The sequence below is a fragment of the Amblyomma americanum genome, chromosome 9 (genome assembly GCF_052857255.1).
Source record: "Amblyomma americanum isolate KBUSLIRL-KWMA chromosome 9, ASM5285725v1, whole genome shotgun sequence".
In the NCBI taxonomy this organism is placed as follows: Eukaryota; Metazoa; Arthropoda; class Arachnida; order Ixodida; family Ixodidae; genus Amblyomma; species Amblyomma americanum.
Window position 1 is genome coordinate 99635818 of NC_135505.1, and position 10347 is coordinate 99646164.

Consider the following 10347-nt stretch of genomic DNA (forward strand, 5'->3'; position numbering starts at 1 on the left):
CACAATGGCTGGCGGTTTGTGGTTCAGCGGTTCGTCGCTGGTGCTGGTATTGGGGTGAGTTCGGCTGGTGCTGGTGGTTCTTAGCACGTTGTTCGCAGAGGGACGTAAAGGTTAGCGATGGTGGCATCTCTTCAGGTCTAGAGGCCGGACTGGCTGGGACGAGTGGCTACGTTCTCAGTTACTGTTCCGCTTACCCGCCTGGACATCAGAAAATCTACACATTTATGGCTAAGTTGGGGCACACAAGTACTTCGCTACCTCTTCACTCGCAATGGCCCGGATAATGTGGCGCAGAAGTTCTGCGGAAGAGGCTGCAATTCCCCGAGTATTGGCGATGATCATGGATACAGTGGTGCGCTTGATGTCAAGGGAGCTTCGGATTGAGGCCGCTTCAGTCAACAAGTCCGCTACGGTCGTCGGTGCACTTCATATTAAGCCAGAGAACAGCTGTTCCTTGGCAGTCTTCATCAGTAAACGCACTTTCTCTTCTAGCATGCTCGGAGTCACGTGACGGAAGGGCCGCTTCTGAACTCTTTTTTTTTCTAATATTCAAGATGTTTCATTTCCATTCTTTTTTTTCTTTCTGCGTTGTTTTTGTATTCTTAATCCCACCTGTTTGAATTTTTACGCTTTCTGTTTACGCCATTGTGTTGTCGTTATTGTTTTTACTGTACTTCAAAATGATGACTGTATTTTTTTCTCTCTCTTTTCTGTTTCGAGCAAAGTGTTGTCAAAGTGCTTCGTGTGTCTCCTCTGTGTAATTCCCTCCCCGCTGGGCCTTTAGGGTATTTGAATAAATTAATAAACATCAACGTACATCGTCACGCTCTGATTAGAATTCTTATGCGGATCTTTGGAAGCTGTTTAGCCTTTTCTTTGTGAAATGAGCGTATGGAAGTGTGCAGTAATTACACGTTCAAGGTGCCCAACATGCGGAGGCTTGATTCATGGTTTAGAAACCTTGTCTTCAGAGAGTCTGCCAGCGCTAAGTAAACACAGCGAACTGGGACATGATCCGCGTCCTAGGCATAGAAGACAGCGACCGGGTCGAAACGCTCCAGCCATTCACAGGCATCCTCATGGGGAAGTCCGTCGAAAAGAAGTGGTTGCCGCTGATGGCGGGGCAGGAAGGCGCAGTTAAAGCTGCCAGATTCATGGGTTCAGCGCCTGCACTGCATTCTATATGGTTGTCAGGAAAAGGCTTGAATTCGGGAGACAGGCCTCTCAGTCGGCGAATGGCCAGATGAGCTTTTGTTTAAGCCTTGTGTGGGTGCGTCCTGAGCTTGATTCTCGGCTTGTAGGTTGCGTCCGGTACACAAAAGTTGTACCCAGCGCACTCCGCTTATTTGGCCTAGATGAATAGTCTAAGAGGTCCGTCAAGGACTAAACCCCCGAAATTAGGAACATCGTGTACATCTGCAGCTTTGTTGTTTTTGTTGTTCTCAAGAGGGTAATGGCGCGCACCCACTGTGGGGAATTGGCCAAGACCCAGGCGGCGACTTACAGGTGCTGGAAACGTCAAAAAGTAATAAAATAAAATAACAATGCGGATTTGAGAATTGAAGTTAAAATAGCAAACGCTGTGAGATTGGTGACTGTAAATGAGAACAGGCCTAACCGTGCCGTGTTTAGGAAGCTTTCGTGAATTTCGAGATGAATTTTGAACACGAGTAGAGAGAAGATGGAATTCATAAAGATCTTAGAATGGCAGCCGTTTTGTATCTGAACGAAAACCTTGAAAATAGGATAGCACATTATTGTTGCTGCTTCCAAGGGTGAAAGCACCAAGGGCCCGAACAACTCAAGCAGCCAGACATGGACCAAGCTGCAGTAGTGGGTTCTCTAGCAGGAACCTACGTAAAAAGTAAGAAGCGGCGGCAGGTCAACAGGAAGTGATACATCTTCTCGGGTTCCACGAAGAGCGCGCACAATAGGGAGACCACCAGACGAGACCTATGTTGGCAGAAGTTTAATTGAGGCACGCGACAAGCTTGCGCGATCGCCATCCTTTACTCTATCTACCACGGGTAGAGAAGCTGCTGGAAATCGGGAGAGGAGGTAAGTGCTGATGCTGCAAATTCTTTCAACAACACCCTTAGGGAAAAAAGCATGTGCTAAAATTGCATTTCGAACATCTCGTACTAACTTCATATTAATTCTACATTTTTTGTTCATATGCTTAAATTGCAATACGAATGCTAACTGCGCTAGGAGTAACATTTTTAACATTCTTACAAATGTGTCAAAAATACATTTTCTCTCTGCCTAATATATTAATTACACAGTAAAAATGTAATACAATATACACTGAATTCATTACATTAAAAAATACTCTAAAATATAGAATTATTAAATTAAAAATATAGCAAAATATGCAATATTACATTAAAAATATACATAAAATACATTACAATAAAAATTCTGCTTAAAAAGGTGTACTAGTCAGATTCGCCGGATGGTGCAGATCAATGTTGTCAACAGCAGAAGTTATGACTGCACTGGCTACAAGCATTAGGTGGCAGACAATACCACAGAAAACCCGTTGTAATCAAGAAGTCTATGCCAACGCAAAGCCACGTGAAGGGACCTGAACGGGAAATATGCCGCCACACAGGAAACGCTGACAGAAAGTGACGTCAGCAAACAGGAACTGCTCTAAGAAGCCTGATGTTTGGCTTGCTTATATATACACCCTCCGACAGGAGACACACTATCTTGCCCGGGGAGGCGCTCTTTGAGAACATACTGTGGGCCCCCAAATTGTCGCACAAGCGTCGGAGTGGTCGCGTTCGAATATGAGGTCTATCTAGAACCGAATTGTTAGTCGTAACTTGCGCCAGGCTTTGGTCAGGAGTCGAACTCTCAACCAACAAATATATAGGCATCTAAGGGAGCCAGTCGGGCTTGCCAGTCGGGGTCTTTTCCGCTGGCATGTTCAGGCCCGTAGGCGCGCATGGCGCTATCGGCGGTATAATGCTATCACCCTCTCTACACGGAATTTAAATAAGTGGTGACTGCCTTTCTGCTGAAGTTAACATAAACGAATGGACGACAGAAAAGGAAGAATTTTCACTGTTCCCGGAAACGTGATTTCGAGCACTAGGTTGTTCCACGGCAGATTAAAGTGTGTTGCAAATATGCTGACGCGGACTATCGATTTATTTGAATTGAAGTATACTATGCACGAATTAATTTCGTATTGAAGACAGTACACTTTTAATACACTAACGAGATGCCAAAACTGCATACATAATTTTTTCACGTGTTTGAAACGTGCTCGCATCATGCTTTAAGTGACGAATACTTCAGATGAATTAATTTCATATTTACCAAAATACAATTTTAATACATTGACAACATGCTACAACTGTATTTATATTTTTCAACGTATCTGAAACATGCTCGAAGCATGCTATAAGCGACGTATTTTTGAAAAATTCTGAGAATATATTTCGAATACCAAGCATAAACTTTCAGGAAAATATTTCCGGCTTATGTTTAGAACATTCATGAACACAAAATATGTTTAACATACATTATAAATACTTCGAAGCATATTCCAAACGTATTAGCATTCGCTAAGGGCGGATGCCTGCGAAGCCCGGGCGCTGTAATATATGCCCCAGGAAGAAGGAGAGATATGACGGGGCCTTGAAGAGATGCCTCCGACAGGGTATCAGTGCCCATTTTGAAATGAATTCCTCTATGCCCAGGCACCAAACTAACCGTGACGAACACAGGTGAGGTGGAACCAAGCATTTGAGCAGGCGGAGTGCCTGCGTTCCTGTAGACGTTGTGACTACGGAATACAGGGATAATGAATCTGTCATAATTGTGACAAAAGACATTGAACTTTTTAACTTGCACACAGCCAGGACTACTGCTAGAGATTTGGTCAAATAAATAGGGGTGAATTCGGGAAGGGGGAGTTAAAATGACTTAGTCGAGAGCGAGAGAGAAAATATCCACACCGGCCTTTTCTTCACACTGTGAGGCGAGCGTCGCAAAGAGGGCACGAGAGGGAAAGCATATCAAGTAATCTTTTAATGAGCTGTTGAGCAAATGGAAAGGCATAAATTTTACATGGTTTGGAAAGATGTCATCAAATTCAATCTAAACAGACACAGAATTGGCGCGAAGCGGAAGGATGTCAGAAATGCGGACGTTTACGGACTCAAGGAGAAAATGCACAAAGCAAATCGGTAGAGTTTGGAATCGGGACCACATTTCTTTGAAAAATGCAATATGATGTCGAAGAAAGATCAAATTTGAGTCATGAAGCGAGTAATCGAACATCTTTACAAACATTTGGACTGTTAAGAGCCGAACTGTTGAAGCCAATAATGGAATCGGCGGCTACAGGTGCAAAACGGAATTAGCCACAAACATTCGAAGGCCCAGACAGAGGAGCAACTCCTCCCTCTCCAAGAGAAGGGGGAGAGTTTATGCGCAGGTGCTGCAGAGAATAAGACACAGCCGAACACTAATACTACAAGGACATATATTCTACAAATCTTCAGAAGCGAGTGCCTCCTGACGCCGGAAAGAATGTTGCTAAGCCTGCGCAGCATGCCGACCGCGCGGACTCCTTTCGCAGTCATATGCTTTATGCGGACCCGCCAGGAAAGTGAAGGATCATAAATTACTCCGAGGTATTTGACAGTTTCCACTTCAGGAATTGCTTGGTGCAATAAATAAAAGAGATATTCAGTGTATGGGCAACGTCCCGAGGTTAACGAGCTGGCCCACTTCTACCTCCAAGCTTTTCGCTGTCTGCTCTTGTGCACGCGGCAGTATGCGTTTTGCAATATAAGCTGTTCGCTACAAAGATGATGCTTCACACTCTCTCTGCTTCACTCTCTCGTGCTTCACTGAGATCTAGGGAAGACAGTGAAGTGGCTCTAGACCAGAACGTCAACCCTACGCCTCTTCAGTTTGTCTAGTCGTAAAGTTAATATAAAGGGTGTTACTAATTCGGGCGTAAGCCTTCGTGGACCGCAGAACTATACTCAGCCCGTGTCAACTAGGTTTCCGGCCACGGTGCTCGATATGTAATGCACATGCTGATCTTGAGACAAGAATTCTCCTTGCTCGTCGTCAACGCCAGGTCGCGGCTTTGGTTACGTTAGACGTCGCCAAAGCTTACGACAGTGTGGAACACTCCATCCTAATACATAGGCTACAGTCTCTTCAGTTTGCAGATTATCGTATTTGAGCACACTTGAGCGCTGGCTGAGCAGCTTACACCTGAAGTTAAATGTTACCAAGTGCACCATCCTTATTTTCCCTCTACAGAATCCTGTAGGGGTCTCTCTCACTTGCCAGTTGCAACCAATACCGCAGGTTCAATCCCTAAAATACCTAGGGGTCATTTATGACGAGAAACAAACTCACCTGGAGACCCCACATTGACTATGTCGCGGTGAAAGCGGGTCGTGCCGTGGGCATGTTACCTAGATTATGTAGTCACCGATACGGCATGCGGAGAGATGCGCTATTATTGATTTACAAAATGTATGTCTGGCCAATTTTAGAATTTGGATCTGTGTTGTTTTCAGGCTCGGCTACATACAAATTTCTTCCTCTCATCATTTTGGAGAGAGAAGCACATAGGATGTGCCTCGGCCTCCCAAAATTTGTGGCTACCAATGTGCTGTACCTTGAAGCCCGCATTCCCCCTCTCCTACCTCGACTTCAATATTTAACTCTGCAGACGTACCGAAGAATCTACGAATCTCATTTCCACTGTTCACAAAACATTTTCTGTCGCAAGCCGACCTGCTTTTTTAGTGCCCTCTGGTCTCGTTTTCATACCCCACAGGTAGTGTTTTTGCAAAGATTACTTGAGCCTTTAGATGTGACAATTTAAGACATCAATTCAGGACTTCCATTAAGACATCCATTCACCGACGATATTTTCGCCCAAAATGCAAACTTTTGCCACCCTGTATTCTAAATGGTCTACTAGAAGATCACCTAAGGACCGTCCCTACAAGTATTGCTATAGCAACCGACGCATAGCAGTGAAATGAAAAGGCAGGTGCGGGAATATTCTGTTCGCATTTAGACTTCTCCTGTTCACTGTGCCTTCCAGATTTCACCCCTTTTTTCAAGCAGAGTTTCTGGCAGTAGTACTTGCTCTACGCAAGATAGACCCCTCCTATTAGCGCAGTGGCAGTAATTACCGATTCTTTATCCATGTGTTCGTCCCTCTCCGCGCATGTTGAAGGTCCAATTTTCAGCACATTCTTGTCCCTGCTTCCTCCGCATTTGAGTCTTGTTCATTTAGTATGAGTTCCCGGTCATAGCAATGTGACTGCTAATGAGATTGCTGATACTCTCGCAAAGGCTTCCCTAAGCGGCCCTGTGTTGCCTATCATCCCGGCTACTGCCTATATTACAGCATCTAGGTTTCAGGAACGTGCGTTTTTAAGCACACAACAAAAAACACTTGTAACATCGGCGGATTATCAGCAGCTCAGATATTCTTGGAACAGGCAAGTTTGTCGATCTCGGCAGCTTGCAATATCTTTGACAAGGCTGCGGTGCCGAATCCCTCCTGTAAATGTATATTTACACAGGTGGGGTTCGGCGCCCTCTCCCCTTCGTGCATTTTGCCGTGAGCCTGAATCTATTCAATATTTTTTGCTCTATTGTCGCCGATACACCTCTTTGAGAAGAATGTTGTTGAAGGAGCTCTTGCGGCCCCTTGGCTTTAGATTAAAGAGCCCACTCTTCCCATCATTTGGTGCCACCAAATTTAGGTTCAGCCACAGATCTGTTTGTACCGCTGTTTTAAACTTCCTGCGGGAATCTCACTGACTGCCTTGCTAAGTGTTACAAAATTTCCTTTTCTGTCAGTAATTCTATTTTGACTTAATAATTCTGTTTCTGTTCTTCTCTTTATTATTATTATTATTATTAATTTTGAAATCAAAACTTTTAACCCTCTTCTGTTCATGATGAAGAGTCCTCCGGTGTTGCTTTCCCGCGTGCTTTTCATTTTTATTACCTGAGTACAGGTGAATAGCCACTCGATTCTTGGCCGATCCCCCAGTGCGGATATGTGCCTACGTTTGATAGGCTAACAACAACAATAGTTTTTTTCTGATTTACGACATTAAAATGAAACCACTGTTTCTTCTTTGTTGACGCAGATGGAAGTTGACGCTGTTGGACTTCAGTCCGGTCGGTCAGCCGCTGCCGCCCTGAGGAAACGCCTTGGCCTCCAGAATGACGCAAGCAGCCAGGCCACGTGGTAAACTCGGCTACCAGTGATGACTCTTCGGCTGACGACGGCTTCATCAGAGTCCTAAGCAAGAAGGCCAAACGGAGACTGCGCAAAGGTAAGGACTCGTCGTCGTCGAGGACGTCCACGATCACAATGGAGCGAGGATCATCGGCACATACTGCCCTATTTGTGCCAGAGACTCCCACCGACAATCTTCACCACATGAATAGGCAAGCCACGTCTGCGTTCCTGGAAGCTGGCGTCCCGGGAGCAATTAAAGACGTGAGGGTGAATCGTTTTAGTTATGTCATCGCCATTGATGTCATGAACCGGAACGTGCTTGAGAGTTTGAGCAACCTCAGAACGCTCGGCGGTATCAGCGTTCCTTCCCATGTCCTTCTAGGCAGTGCAACTACGGCATTCTTCATTTACGACGTCGACGTAGCCATCCGCGACTCTGATGTGCCCATTTTGATTCAACCAGCTACCGACGGTGCAGCCACACTGCAAGCTGAGCGTCTTGGGAGGACAAAGTGTATCAGGTTGACCTTCCAAGGGGACTGCATTCCAACGTACATGAAGGTTGGGCACTTTCGGCATGCAGTTGGGCCTTTCATCCCGATCCTCTCCAGTGCCTGAAATGCATGAATATAGGACACGTGAGTAGTGTGTGCAATTTCCCCACCGTGTGCCCATGGTGCACTCAGCCACAAAGTGGCGATTCTTGCCGGTCAACAGTCCTTACTTGTGCGAATTGTCGCGGCCCTCATGACGCTGCACCAAAAGATTGTCCTCGCCTGAAAAGGGAAACGGCGATACTCGAGCATATGACAAGAGACAATTCCACACACAGAGAAGCTCCCGCTAAGCTGCGACGACGTCGTCGCCCTCGTCGCAGGCTTTCTAAATGTGAGGGGAGAATTGCAAAGGATAGACCCAGATTTTCCGTAACTTGTCCTTCCCCTCCACATACTACTCTAATGATTGGGAGCATTTTGACTGGCGAGGCACAGACAGATGTTGCAGGCGGGCCTTGACAATCCCTGCCTGAGCTACACACACCCGCAGTGACCAAGCAGGTATCGCGTACTAAGGGTCCAGAGCCCATTGCTAATCAAGCACAAGTCACAACTCCGGTCTAAAATCGGGACCGGCAAGTGACTTGGCCATCGCTCCTGAAGCACTGCACACCCTCAATGATAGAAAAGGCTCCGCGCACCCAGTGTGTTGACGCTACTGCTGGTCGCCTAGTAGGTCAGAAACCGCACCAGGTCGCAGACGAGCAAGTGATTGCAATGCTGAAACCAATCGTGAATGCCATGTGTGTGCTGCTTTCCAGCATGCACATGCTAGCGGCACAGAATGCACTGCAGATGCTGGATTTGTTGAATCCATAGCCTTCAGCTGTCCAATAGCTGACACAATTAACGCATCCTTCAGCCTCATTCTTCCGACAAGAAGCCCGATGCTTACGTTGTAATCAACATTATCAGCCGCAACGGCAAGCAGCCTTTCTTGACACTGAAGGGTCTGCGCTGCCTTGAGTTGGAGGGCCCTCGACCGGTTCTACTCAGGTCGCAGCAGTCGGCAGCCCTCAAGGTGTGCAGGCTACAGCTGCGGTGGCCCTGTGAATTACAGTGCTTGTGTCATTGCCTGTCGTGCTTGCTACGAACCACATTTCTCTACTTCTTGTTCTTTTACGCCCCCCTCAGCCCTTTTCCTCAGTGCAGGGTAGCCAACCGGAGCATTTTACTGGTTAATATCCCTGCCTTTCCTCTACCACTTCTCTCTCTCTCTCTCTCATGTAACTCATGAACTGCTTTCAATACCAGTCAGTATAAAGAACCCTTATAAACGAAGTCTGTATGACCCACTTTGCTTTTCAAGCGCACGTTATCTTCAGTTTCTAAAAAACATTGTGTGCGTTTCCCTACCTTTGTCATACGCATGCAATCATGGCCTCCGAAGAGCGGCTTCTATCTCGGCAGCGCGTGAATAGCCTGCTCAAAGCATTAAATCACACTGTACTATCTCTCCTGATTTAACTGAAACATGTTTTTCTGGTTTCATTGACGTTTCGCGCTCGCATTTCATGAATAGAGGTCGCTGTTCTTCCCATGTCTGCTTTTTTAGTTGGCTCTAAATGTAAAAGTCCTTGTAAAACATCGCAATTTCTTCGCAGTAAAGCCATCAACATATATTCACCTTAATTGTTTTCCTTTTGTTGTGTAATTTATGTTGATGATATATATATATATATATATATATTGCACGCATTCTATTGTACAACCTTCTTGCTGCAGTCTCAATAGTCTATATATTGTGCAAAAATTACCATTTAATTCACAGCAGATTTTAATGTGCAGTTAATACTATTGCTTCCAAAACTCCTCCCTTGGCTGTGTGCTGAGAGTTTTTTTGGCAAGAAGACCCTCTTCATTGAATAAATATTTGGCACTCAAGAAAGCGTTCAAAAGTTCAATTGATGCTGCGCGGTTCTAACAAAGTTTTCAGCATCAATTCCTCCAGCAGAGCGCGCTTTAGAGAAAATACGGCGAAGTATGGAAAGGAGGCTACAAGGAAGCAATCTAGGTTTTGATCTGTCATACACATTAGGCGGAAAGGTTTTTGAGCAACGACTACCGGGTTTAATGTATGCGGACGATATTGTACTGTTAGCAGATAGCCAGGAAGATTTGCAAACTTTGCTGAATTGCTGTGGAGACGGAGACAGTCTTTGTTTCAGTTTTAGCGCAACTAAGTCAAGTGTGATGGTTTTCAACGGTACAACTGATCAGTAGCTTACAATACAAGGCCATGAAATACCCCGTGTGGCCGAATACAAATATATCGGGGTATGGGTAAACAAAGAGCATATGTACATGGAAAAGCACGAACAGTCTCTCGTAGCAAAATTCAGAAGAGGTGCCGGGATAATGAAACATAGGACATTGTGGGGGTGCAACAGGTATGAAGTACTCAGAGGTATTTCGAAAGGAATAATGGTGCCGGGGCTTACTTTCTGAATGCGGTTCTATGCTTAAGGGCTGAAGTTCAGTCACAATTTGAAGTAAATCAGAGAACTGTTGGAAGATTAGCACTAGGTACTCACGGGA

At 45.5% G+C, this 10347-nt stretch overlaps 1 long non-coding RNA gene across 1 annotated transcript in view; it reads left to right on the forward strand.

Annotated features, from left to right (window-relative positions):
- Positions 1-10347, forward strand: part of LOC144105643 (uncharacterized) — a 76015-nt gene that overhangs the window by 9442 nt on the left and 56226 nt on the right. The window contains exon 2 of the long non-coding RNA XR_013308844.1: positions 7158-7346. This is a non-coding gene — a long non-coding RNA (uncharacterized LOC144105643). The remainder of the gene's footprint in view (positions 1-7157; positions 7347-10347) is intronic.